Source organism: Propithecus coquereli, unplaced genomic scaffold (genome assembly GCF_000956105.1).
Source record: "Propithecus coquereli isolate 6110/MARCELLA unplaced genomic scaffold, Pcoq_1.0 Scaffold158, whole genome shotgun sequence".
NCBI classification, from domain to species: domain Eukaryota; kingdom Metazoa; phylum Chordata; class Mammalia; order Primates; family Indriidae; genus Propithecus; species Propithecus coquereli.
The window spans coordinates 3,013,047-3,026,568 of NW_012140302.1; positions in this window are offsets into that span (position 1 = coordinate 3,013,047).

Below are 13,522 nucleotides of genomic sequence, written 5' to 3' on the forward strand. Positions count from 1 at the left end.
CTTTTGTTTTACGGCACCTCCTCCCCACATTCTCACTTTGCAATTCTTCCCAGGCCCGGGCGAAGCCGGGGACTGAGTCCGCCCGCGGGTGACCCACTCCCGGCCTGGCTGGGGGACTGCGCGGAGGAGGAGCCCTCACTCCCAAAGGAGCCTGAGCCATTGAGATTTCACCCCCAAACCTGGACTTGGAGACGGGGATTCGCCTTGGAGGCTGCAGGCGGGTGCCGGATGGGGCTCTGTGGGGATTCGCCTAGAGGCACCGGGGTGCCCAGATGATCCCTGCAGGGCCCCACCTCCCCTGGGCAGCCACCCCGGTGGCTTCCTCCTTTCCCATGCGCCCTGGGGCCTCCTCAGCCCCGGAGACAGGGGGATGACAGGTTAGCCAAGGCCCGGGGCAGGGAAGCCCACCGGGGACCACCCGGGGGAGCTGCCCAGCCTCGCCTTCCGCCCCCGGGCGCCCCGGGGGTGAGCGCTGAGGGCAGTGTGGCGGCCCCGCGGCTCTTGGCGGCCCCTCTCTGACAATCTTTCCTTTGTTTGTTTTCTTAAATCTGGGAGGCCCGAATTCCTGCCGGATTCCGTAGGTTTCACTCAGGAAGGAGGCGCCCCCACCCCCACCCCCTCTCACGGCGGGCCGGGCTGCGGGGGGAATGGCAGGTTCTTCCCGGAGGCCGGCGGCGCGCAGCCCCGCGGCCCGGGCAGGGCAAGCGGGCGCCGGGCGCGGCGGAGAGTCCCGGGCGTCCTGCCCGTGCGCCACCACGCAGCCCCGCCGGAGGGCCGCGGGCAGCCTCGGCAGAGAAAATTAAAAGAAAGAAAGAAAAAATCAAACCAGGAACGCTCTAAAAGACACAAAGCGCAGCCCTCCCCCGACCCCAGCTTCATTCCACAGCCCTCCGCCCCTCACACTCCTCTCCCTCTCTCTCTTTCTCTCTCTCCCCTCTCTCATTTTGGTCTCCAAACTTGAGCCTCATTAATTTCCAAAAAAAATTTCCCCCAATAAAAGGCAAACATGGAAAGAAAAACAAACTATTAGAAAATAGAGGAGGGAGGAAATGTTATTTAAAAGGTTAGCAGACCGCATCATTTTCCAATGATATTATATACTCCCAGCAGTATCCAAAATATATATGGGCCCTGGGCCAAGAATGTAAAAAACTTTTTTTGAAAAAAACCCTTACTTAGACACAACATCTGGACGGGAGAGCGAACAAACCCCCCATTTATCACACTTAATCCTCCAATGAAGCAATCGACAGTTGACTTCTGTTTTGCTAATTTAGCTGCTTTCAAGCGCCGGCCCAGTCCAGACCGGGAATTAAGTGTCACTTGTGGAGGGCTCGCCCTGCCCCCGCCCGTCTTCGCTCCCTCCCGCGCCCGAGCCTCTGGATTGGGAAAAAAGACTATTAAAGAAGAAAGAAACTTTTTACGAATTCCCTCTACTCCTGCCCACTCGGGTCAGTGAAAACCTCGACTCTGACCTTGCTCTGTCCCCTGCCCAGCACCCGACACCCACATCCTTGGCAGCCACGCCCCCACCCGCCAGCAACGCTGCAGCCGGCACCAACGCCTGCAGCTCCAGGCAGCCGCCTCGCTCACCGCCTTCTCCTCGGATTGGCTGGGTGCTGCCATCCTCGTACCTGGCACTGCCTGGTGGCCTGGCAGCTTGACCTGGGGGCCGGGAGAGGACAGGGGAGGGTCGTGGTGCTTGGCGGTAGAGAGCCTCCGTTCCCCCCACCCCCGGAAGTGGATGAGAGGCAGCAGGCCCCGAGGAGGGAGGAGGAGGCCCTGGGCCAGCAGTGTCCGGAGACAATGGGATCTTGTGAGAGCGCAAAGCGGGAGAGAGAATAAATCAGGGAGAGTGTATCATTTGAGGATTAGTCAATAAATCCCTGGGACCCTAGCCCAGTGGGGCTGGTGCCAGAGGCAGGGCTGGACCCAAGTGCAGACTTTCTTCCTCAGCAACCTTCCCTTCTCTCCCCAGAGACCTCCTGGGTCTCTCTCTCGCTCTCTCTCTCTCTCTCTCCTCACCTCTGTCCATCACTTAGTCTTCATGGCTCCTCTCCTAAACTTGGGAGCCCAAGGCATAGCCTTTTGTCCTTCCCCTCCCTCCCTCGTTGCTGGAAACATTCTACAATGGAGCAGTGAAGGTTGCAGGCTAGGGTACTGTCCTTAGACACCTGTAAACAGAAGAGGCTGGAGAACATGCTCTACTTCCAGCCTGCCCACTCCTCTTCACTCTGATCTAGCCCACCCCCAGCCCCCTGCTCTGAGCCCTGGCAGCGTCCTCAGGAACAGCCTGTACTCCTAAAAGAGGCCCCAAGCACCCTGAGCCCCAGGTCTCGGCAGGCTCTCATGGTGGCCCGGCTAGGCCTCAAACTTCCTGGGGAGGGGCCCTGAGTTCTGGCCCCAATCCAGATGCAGTCTCGAACCTCCTGAGCCCATCCCCCAGGGCTCATGGAGGCCTCATATCCGGAGCACCCTCCGTATAGCCCGTACTTGCTCTGACAGGCATTTAGTAGCACCTATTTTCTGCTAGGCAGTGTGCTAGACTCATGGTATTTGGAGATGGATGAGACTCTTTTCCTGCCCCTCCCTGGGGTCTAAGCCTCTGCTGGGTCTTATTTTCTGTTCATATAGGGATATCATATCACCTAGTTATACTCCTTCCATAAGCAGTCATTGGGTACCTGCCATGTGCCAGATGCCATGCTGGGCACCGGGGCTTTGGAGATGATGAAAGACAATTTCTGCCCTCAAACTTGCTAGGGAGACAGATAGCCAATAATGAATTCTAAGACAGGGCAGACAATAAGGGGCTTAATGAGGCATTCATAAAAGCTTAGGGTGTGCCCACAGGATGGACCGACTTACCCTGGCTGGGATGGAAGGAGAGGTGTGCTGGACCACAGGGTGGTGGTGGTGAAACTTCATCACTCTGGCTCTTAAAGCCCATTGGGGGCAGGGGTCAGTGCAGTCTAATGGTTGAGGGCAAGGGCTCTGGAGCCAGATGGTGAAGCCAGATTTCCTGCTCAGCCACATCAGTTTTGGGGTCTAGAGCCTCCTGGTCTCTCTGAGCCTCAGTTCATCATATGAAAAGTGGGGCTAACAATAGTAACTGCCTGGTAACTATGGGGCAAGCAGCTGGCATGTGGCAATCTCTGAATGAACGTCCACTTTAATTATCTTTCTTCCCAAGTGTAAGGACAGATCACCTTGTAGCCTTCCTGCCACCCTCCACTTGTCCCCTATCTTCAACCTGAGGGCCAAGCACAGTGCTGGGCACACAGAGTCAGTGATGGAATAAATCGATGGGTAAAATATGGCTCAAGTGGGCCGGGCGTGGTGGCTCACGCCTGTAATCCTAGCTCTCTGGGAGGCCGAGGCGGGCGGATTGTTTGAGCTCAGGAGTTCGAAACCAGCCTGAGCAAGAGCGAGACCCCGTCTCTACTAAAAATATAAATAAATTAATTGGACAACTAAAAAAATATATAGAAAAAACTAGCTGGGCATGGTGGCGCATGCCTGTAGTCCCAGCTACTCGGGAGGCTGAGGCAGGAGGATCGCTTGAGCCCAGGAGTTTGAGGTTGCTGTGAGCTAAGATGACGCCACGGCACTCTAGCCCAGGCAACACAGTGAGACCCTGTCTCAAAAAAAAAAAAAAAAGAAAAGAAAAATATGGCTCAAGTGACACTAGGTAGTCAATGCTGTGGGTGGTGGGCCTGAATGTGCCATCTCCTTGCTTGATACCTGGCCATGGGCTGGGTGGGCCACGATGGGGTTTCTTCCTGCTGCTGCATCTCCAGAAGCCAAGCAGAGTGGGACCCTGTGAAGCCCCCTTTTCTCTGCTCAGCAGAAAGCCAAGAATGTCTTCTGGCCTGGAGCCACGATTCTGTGACTTCAGTTTGGGCTGAGCCTTGACTTGCTGTGTGTCCTTGGGCAAGACATATCCCCTCTCTGGGCCTTGGCCTCCTCATAGGTAAAATGAACAGCTTGGATTGGATGGCCTCCAGGCCCGCTGCAGCCTTTGTGGTTTATGTCTGCTTCTCCTTTCAGCTGGAGGAGGCTGCTCATCTGGAAGTGTGGTTTTCTATTCTCCCATTTCTCATCTGCCTCTTGGCTTTTCGCTGTAGTGCCCTCTTCTTTCTCCCTCCTTGCTCCCCTCAGCTATCTTCCTCCCTCCTCGTCTTCCTCTGCCACGGTCCCAGGCTGTGGAGAGTATGTGGAGGAAGTGATGCTCAACTTTTTCCTGGGCAGCTTCCCCCTCCCACCACTACCCGGCTCCTTGACCCCCAAACACAATCCGGGCTTGAGGAGCCAGGCCTCTCCATCTGTCCCCTTGGCCGGGAGTCTGTCCCCAAGGGCTTTGGTGGTGCCCTGACCCTTGACCTCTGACTTCTGAGAGAGTGGGAGAATGGCATCCCAGCTGTACCAAGAGAGCACCTAATATGGGTCTTCTGTCCCCAGAGACAGGCAGGCTCTGTATTCCCACACTGCCCTTCCCCCCAGATTCCTCCCCTCCAAATCTCAGGCTCAGGGAAGGGGACAGGAAAGGAAGACTTTTCTTTTCTTTTTTAAGAGACAGGGTCTTGCTCTGTCGTGCAGGCTGGAGTGCAGTGGCATGATCATAGATCACTGCAGCCTCCAACTCTTGGGCTCAAGCAGTCCTCCTGCCTTAGACTCCCACGCAGCTGGGACTACAGGAAGCCTTTTCTAAGTCTAGCTGGCACTCATCCCCCAAACCCAACTCCTTCACAATGCCATCTCCCACCTCTGAAGCTGCGAGAATCCCTTTACAGAGGCCCACATGCCTGGAGGTTATTATTGTCACCAAGGAACCAGTTATTATTGTCACAAATGATTTCAGGAGAACCTACTGTGTGCCAGGTACTGTGGTATGAGCCAGGAGGAGGCGTCTGTGTTGGGGTAGAAGGAACTGGGGGGTAGGACAAAGGCTGGGGGGAATCCCCAAGGAGGTGCAACCCTGCCAAGCCTGGGGCTTGTGGGCAGAAGGTTTGGCAATGCCTATGCGTGGGCCCAGTTGGAGTGGCACCTGAGATGGAGCCAGGTCCTGGGGGCAGGTAAACAGGACGCTGTGTGCTGGGTGTGGTGGAGAAGGGGAGGGGGACACAGAGGGCACAATGGGCCATTGTGTGCTCAGGAGTCGCCTTCACTCCTGGACTCTGGGCTTCCCCTTCTTCTTCCTCTCCGCACTGGGCGGTATAAATATCAAGACGCATGGAAGATGAAGTCATAAGTACCAAGATATGTGGAAGATGAAAGTCATCTAGTTGTTGGACTCTTCTGTTCTTGCCTAGACCACGATGGACCAGAGTGTTGTGCTGGGTGCTGCATGGCCCAGCCAGGAGGGACAACGGGGAGCATCTGGTTGCTGGAATGTGATTGACGGAGATCTAACCAAGGCTGGTCACCCAGCTCTGGCCTCAGCTGGGCCTGTCCTTAGGAAAGTCACATAATTGCTCTAACCCTTAGTTTACTCATCTGTAAAATGGGATACCTTGCCCTGCCTACCTCTCAGTGTCATGTGGTGTTGTGATAGAGCCTTGGACATTGTCGAGTGGTATACACAGAGGTGGCCGTTTTTGCTTCAATTGTTACTCTGCTCCAAGGCCCCCTTCTGTCTATGAATCTCTGCTCTGGGTTCAGGTGTAAGTGAAATTGATAACTACTCATGTGGGACTATTAAGAGACCTGAGGACAGGAATCGGGATTTACATTCTCCCAGTATTCAGCTGATCTTCATTCATTCACTATTCATTCGGTCAACACACAAGTTTTTGAGCTCCTCTCTTACGCCAAGTACTTCAAGGCCCTGAGGCTTCTAAAATGAGTAAAGTATGTCTCCTGTCCTCAGGGAACTCCTAGTCAGATGGAGTAGGGGCTGAATGCACACACACACACACACAGAGCATTAACATATAATCATAATAGCTAATATTTATTGAGCACTTGCTATGTGCCAGGAATGGTTATAAGCACTTTATATGTATTAATTCATATAATCATTCCCATTTTGAAGATGAGGAGATTGAAGCACAGAGAAGGTAGGCATCTTGCCCAGAGTCACATAGCTAGTAAGTAACAGGGCCAGGATTGATTCCAGGCAGTCTATCTAGAAACCGAGCTCTTAGCCAACACATAGTACACACGGCATGCATGACCCTGTACTACCAAGGCAAAAGAAGAGTAAAGAGAAATTTGGGCTGAGCCTCTGATGGAATGGAAAAGGAGAGGAGGGACTGGCTATTGTCCAGCTTCCACTAGGACAGGACAAGGTAAAACAGGCTTGACTTGCAGCTGGAAAGATCTGCAATGTCTCAGAAAAGGGGGTCCTAGGATGTGTTTCCAAGGAAGGAGGCTGAGTCAGGCTTCCTTGACGACAGCAGAGAGCTGGTTAGGATAGGTTCCTTGTCATCCCTCTGCTTGAAGTTCCTTCTAGCCCAACGCTCTGAGAGAGAGAACCCTGAGCGGTTCCTGGTAGGAGGACGTGATACTTACCCCACATGTAACTTGAGCTTTCCCAGTTCCAAAGCCTGCCGGGTCCTTGCTTCTTCTCTTGGCTGCAGCGTGCTGGGAGCTGGGAGATATTAAGTATGACTGAGTGTGTGAGGAGGTATTGATCAGGGAGCAAACGATGGAAATTCACCTCCAACTAGTTTAAACAAAAGGAAAAGCGTTGTCGGCTCAAACAACCAGGAAGGACAGGAATGTGTGTGTGTGTGTGTGTGTGTTTGCATGTGCACACATGTGCATGGGAGTAGGGGGCAAAGTTTAGAGACTGCTGAAAATACTTTCAGTTTTCTGTCTTGCATTCTTTCTTGATCTCATCCATATCTTGGCTATGTTTTTTGGTGTGCGATAGACTCATTTTTTTGTTTTTGTTTCCTACGGCAGCTGAGCTTCCTCTCAATTGCAGTGGGGGAGTGGGAAGGGGAAGGAAAGTCAGGGCTTCTTCTCTCATTCTCTGGAGGGCAGGGAGAGGGGAGTAGAAGAGCATGGCACCAATCTCATGGTCACATCTCCAAGGAAAGAGAGCATGTGCCATTCCCAACGCCCTCTGTCTATAAAATCCTGGGGGAAGACTCCCCTTGGCCTGGCTTGGGTCATGTGCCCACCTCTTGGACAAATCAGGTGGCTAAGAAAATTATGTTTTAATGATTGGCTAGGGCTAGCTCACTGGCCCCCTCTTAAGACCAGAGAAGCCAGGGAATTGTGATTGGCAGCCCAGGGTTATCGTCACCAAAAGTAGCCAAAGCTGCCCACAAACAACAGACTCCCCTCACCCCCCACCCCCAGCAGAGGAAGCAATAGAATAAACTTAACACACCTTTTTGGAGCTTCAATTTTAGTTCGAGATTTTGGGGGGAACTCTAATGACATTTTAAAACATTATAACACATGGTATATTATGAAGTAAAGTTCAAATTTTACTCCATAAAATTTACTCCAAAGTAAAAATTATAGGTGTCTAAGATAAGATACAAGATGTCAAAAAAGTTTGGACTTGTAGCAGGCTGTTTTCCTTATCGAATCTCCCCTCCCCCTCCGTGTCTATTTGTTTAAGCTCCTCTGATGTTAAGGTTACTTGGGCAGGGATGGAGTTGGAGTTGGAAAGTTTGAGACACACTAGAAATGGAAATAACATGGATTTTGGAGCCAGAGAGATGCGGCTTAAAATCTTGCTCTGCCGTTTTCTAGTAGTATGGTCTTAGGAAAGTCACATCCTCTCGCTGAGCCTGTTTGTCCCCCTGTGAAGTGGGTGCAATGATAGCAGCTTAGCAGAGAGGTAGTGACAAGGAGTAGTGACCTAATGCTGACACACACAGCCCAGTGCCTGCCTCCAAGGAAGACACTTTGTAAATGGCAGCTCTCATCTCCCCCCTTCCTGTTTCTACAGGCTTCTCAGGCCAACCCTGATGATCCAGGGCCCTGGGAGCTGGGGAAGGGGACCCCGCAGATGGCCCCCAGCTAAACCTCTACTGTTCTTGGTGGAAGCCTTTTGATTGCTCCTCTTGGGAGCTATCACCGTAGACATGGGCATGGTGCTAGCTGGCTTCACCACCTTGTAGATACTGAATAGACAATTACTCCTTTGCTAGCGTAACTTCGCCCACCAAGGGGGACCTCACTGTCCCACCTTCCCAAAGCCCTTTGTATTAACTTCTCTTGTGGTATATATGACCCAGCACTGCAATGATGCACTTACCTGTTTATATATCTCTTGATGCCACCAATTTGTGACTTCTTGGAGGCAGGAATTGTTTTCTCCACCTCTGTCCCTCCGGCGCTCGACACAAAAGTTGGCAGTCGGGGCCCAGTGATGGCCCAATGAAGGGACGAGTGGGGAGACCTGTTGCCTGGCTGCTTTTTGTCCAGGTAACAACATTTACCACCACTGTTTACTGAGTGGCATCTGGCATGTACTAAGAGCCCTTTCATTCATTCTTTCATATAATCCTTAAAACAACCCTATGTCCTAGGGACTATAGTTCGCTCCCATTTTAGAGATGAGAAACTGAGGCTGGGAGGGTTAAGGAGCTTGCACGTGGTTACCCAGCCTGTGAATGGAGCATCAGAATGCAAATCCAATTCTGTCAGATGTCAAAGTCAGGAATAAACCTCTACGTGCTTCTGTCTCCCACCCCAGGTTATACTGAGGGGTGGAGAGAAGAGGGCTGGAGTACAGAGATCCCCAGAAATATGAAATGGGGGGGCCACTAAAGAGACAAAGGGTTGGTGATCAGAGAGGATATGGGGTGAGGCTGGGGCAGGGGAAGAAAGGGGGTTTTGGGGGTTGAAGTTCATGGGGAAGTTCAAGGGGACTTGGGGGCTGGGAGACTGGGTTGGTGGTCAGACACTGTGGGAGGAGGTGTGGGCAGGGTCTTCCCCTTGGAACTGGATGGGGCTGGAGCAGCCCGTTCAGGTTGTTTTCAAGCTGGATTGGGGGTGTTTAATATTAATAGTAATGACTGTGGCGGGAAGATAATAGGCCTCAGTCAGATGAGAAGGGAGTAAGCGCTTATCTATGGCTGCTGAAGACACATGTCTTTCACCTGCTCCTTTAATATCCCCCTTCTTTCATTCCACCGCCCACCCCCTCCCACCAGCCTAGAACAAAAGGGGTATTATGGGCCAGGGTGTTTTCAGGCTGCAGCCAAGGAGACCTCCCCTTCCCCCTCTGCCCCCCCACCCCAGTTTGAATGAGGCTTTTTCCTCCCGCAGGAGATTAGCTCCGTTTGACAAGGCACTGAACTTTGGGAGGGGTGAGTGGGGGTCTCCTCCGGGAGCCTCCAGAGTGCAGCCCTGATGAACGAATGCTGCCGGCGCGAGAGCCCGGGAGACAGCCTGGAAGACAGACACACGGAGTCAGTGGCAGACAGACAGACAGACACACACACACACAGAGAACAGGAAAGGCACCGAGGCAGAGTTAGATTCTTAGGGGCAGGGATACACACACACACACACACACACACACACACACACACACGCACACACACACACACACTTCAGGATGTTGGGATAAATGGAGAGAGACAGGGAGGGAGACACCCGGAGAGACAGACAGACACGCAGACATTCACAAAGAACAAAGAGACAGAGAAACACACATACACACTTGCCACCAAACAGACTGACCCAGAGAGAGACAAAGGCAGACAGAGAGATGGGGGGACAGAGACATGAAGGAGACACCAAAGTGACAAACAAGGATGAGGAGAGGAAAGGAAATGGAGGGGGGAATCGGAAGACCAGCAAGTGAAATTGGCAAGAGGCAGGAAAAAAAGAAAGGAGGCCCAGAAGGAAAGTTGCAAGAAGGCTGCTGGACCCTTGACCTTCCTGCATCGTGCTCTGCTGACCCTGGCCTTGGGCCCCTTGCAGAGTCAGGCCCTCTGGAGTGGGCATTTGCATAGCTTTGGAGGACTAGGGGCGGAGACAGAGCAGAGGCAGCAGGAGGGAAAGAGAGACAGACTGGGAAGCTGGCCCAGAGACTAGCTTAGTGCCAGACAAGAGGAAGATAGGAAATGCCAGTGGGAAATGAAGATGCTCTGAGAACGTGGCCCCTAGCCTCCGAAGGGACTGTCTGACAGGCATGAGCAGGTGTGGAGGGGATGCGCTGGGGGATGGGGCTCAGAGGAGGCTTCTTTTGGGGGCCATACAGAAAGAGGATCCCTCTGTTGGTGTCCAGATGGAGAGAGGAGGAAAACCAAGGGCCACTTCCACTGTTGCCATGACTCCCAACCCCATCCCCATGATGGAGTGGTCCCATGGCAGGGTAGTGAGGCAGCTGGGCTCTGAGACCCAGACAGTCCTGGGTTTGAATCCCAGTTCTGCCACTATCATTTCAGATAAGAAACCTAACACATGTAAACCCCTCTTTGCCCATCTACAAAATGGGAGTAACAGTGGTATTTCCCATAAGGGTAACTGTAAGACTCAAGCTAGGATGAGGTATTTAGCACCACCAGAGACCCAGAGTAAGAAAGAACATCTATTGGCTACTTATGGTTTGCAGGCCCTGGTCCACAGCATCTTTCAAATATTATTTCTTTCTTTTTTTTTTTTTTTTGAGACAGAGTCTCGCTCTCTTGCCCGGGCTAGAGTGCCATGGCATCAGCCTAGCTCACAGCAACCTCAAACTCCTGGGCTCGAGCAATCTTTCTGCCTCAGCCTCCCGAGTAGCTGGGACTACAGGTATGCTCCACCATGCCCGGCTAATTTTTTCTATATATTTTTAGTTGTCCAGCTAATTTTCTTTCTATTTATAGTAGAGACGGGGTCTCGCTCTTGTTCAGACTGGTCTCAAACTCCTGGGCTCAAACGATCCTCCCGCCTTGGCCTCCCAGAGTGCTAGGATTATAGGCGTGAGCCACCGTGCCCAGCCGCAAATAATACTTCTTTTAAATTCTCAGAACAATCCCTCTAATTGCTGACTGAGGAGCATTTTATTTATTTATTTATTTATTTTTTTGAGACAGAGTCTCTCTCTCTTGCCCGGGCTAGAGTGCCATGACATCAGCCTAGCTCACAGCAACCTCAAACTGCTGGGCTCGAGCAATCTTTCTGCCTCAGCCTCCCGAGTAGCTGGGACTACAGGTATGCTCCACCATGCCCGGCTAATTTTTTCTATATATTTTTAGTTGTCCAGCTAATTTTCTTTCTATTTATAGTAGAGACGGGGTCTCGCTCTTGCTCAGGCTGGTCTCGAACTCCTGAGCTCAAACAATCCACCCGCCTCGGCCTCCCAGAGAGCTAGGATTACAGGCGTGAGCCACCGCGCCCGGCCTTATTTATTTATTTATTTCAGAGACAGGGTCTCGCTCTGTCACCCAGGTTAGAGTGCAATGACACGATCATAGCTCACTGTAACCTCAAACTCCTGGGCTCAAGTGATCTTCCTGCCTCAGCCTCCTAAGTAGCTGGGACTACAGGTGGGTGCCACCACATCTGGCTAATTATGTTATTTTTCATAGACATGGGTCTCACTATGTTGTCCAGCCTGGTCTCGAACTCCTGGCCTCAAGCGATCCTCCCATCTCAGCTTGCCAAAGTGCTGGGATGACAGGTGTGAGCCACTGCACCCAGCCTGAAGAACATTTTAAATTATAAACTATTAAATGGTGGAGCCATGACTTGAACTTAGATAGTTGAATCTTAATCATCATTGCCTTTCCCACTGGCAGTGGTGACTAAGACTGGTCTTATTAATAAGAGACACATAGTCCCAACCTCCCCCGTCCAGAAGGAGCTTCACGGTTTTTTCAGAAGGAAAAGTGGACTTTCCTCACCTGGAAGGACTTGTGGTTCCTGCTGGCGGAAGAGCAGGTGAGGCAGCGGTGTGCTGGAAAATGCTCCAGAGCTGGCCTTCCAGGAGGAAAAAAAGGCGTTTGCCAGTTTCCATGCTGTAAATGCTCCCACCAGGGCCAACTTCAAGCTACCAGCGTGGCATTCACTGGGCCGGGGCTTGGGAAACGGAGCTTGCGATCTGCCCTGGCGAGCCCAGGAACTGGCTGTCACAGGATGCTGAGTGAGTGGGGCCCAAGTTGCCTGTGTGGAGAGATGACTTCGGCGTACCTACCCATCTTTCCCCCCAGGAGCTTCAACCTTATTCAGGAGAGACGGGCACCTGGTACCCCCAGCTCAGTGCCAATGCCAGGTGCTGTACGGAAGGTTCCAAACCCACAGCACGTGCTATGGAGTTTGTCGAAGTTCAGAAGTGGGAGAGTGCTGGGGGCTGGCTGGGGGCGTTGGCGTCTGTTTTGTGTATGCCTCTGTCCTCTGCAGCTGGCAACTTCTAGACACAGGGATGGCCTCTTCTCTCCCAGATCTGTTCTCCCCAGCCTTGGCCAGTCCCTGCACCCCCATTCCTCCCCACGATGCCCAGACCACCCCTCTAGGGGACGGTGGACTCCCGGAGTGTGGTAACAGCAGTGCTGGGGGAGGGGGTGTGCTCCTCACCCTCTGGGGCCCCAAGTGCCTTCTGTGAAACCAAATACTACGCCCCCCCGTTGCCCACCCGAACACCTGACTCCCTCCTGGGGCCCACTCAGGGTGAAAGCCGTTTCCTGTCTGGGTCTTGGTAACCCCCTGAAATCCCGGCCTCCCTCCCCCGATCCCTTCCAAATGCTTATTAAGCCATTTGCAAATCCAGGGCTGAACTGAGGCATGAGTTTAATAAAGCAGAAGACAGATGCCATCCATCATGGGGGCCCGGGTGGGGCGCAGCGGGCTGATGGGCTCACACCCTCCTGGCTGCTTCTAGGTCACCCAGGCGCACGTCCACACGGAGGACCTCGCGGCTGTGACCACTCTTCAGCTCACATCCCTGCCACGGGTCCCACTCGGAAGACCACTGGCTCACTGTGGACAGAGAGAATGGCCCGGAACTGAGCAGTCAGCCCAACCCCCCACATTCCACGTGGCTGTCTGGGACAGGCAGGGCCATGACTAGGATGCGAAATTTAAGGGGGTGCCAAAACCTCAGTAACCAGGGTAAATCATATTTTCATGCAACATTCTTTTAAAAAATAAAAATTGACGCAAAAAAATTCATGAACAAAATACCACAATTTTAAATAAAGACAGGATCGGTCTTACCGACTGTTCCTATTGCCTCAGTCTCCACGACTTGTCATAGCACTGAGAACGGCCACCTCAGGCTCCGTGAGTTCAGCGTTCAGATGGACCTGGTCTGTCCCCAGCCCTGCTCCTTCGGAGGTCTTCGCACTTCAGGAAAGGCAACTCCATCCTTCCTGCTGCTCAGGCCGAAAAAACTGAATCACACTTGCCTGCTCTCTTTCTCCCACACCCCCAACCCAACTCTCAGGAAAATGTGAGAGTTTCAAAATACGCCCCGAATCCCATGACTTCTCATTCCTCCACTGCTGGCCTCTGATCCCAGCCTTCACCCACTCCCACTGGGAGGACTCCAGCAGCCTCCTCGCTGGTCTCCCTGCTTCCCTCCTGCCCCCTACGGTGTACTCTTTCCACAGAGCAGCAAGAAGAT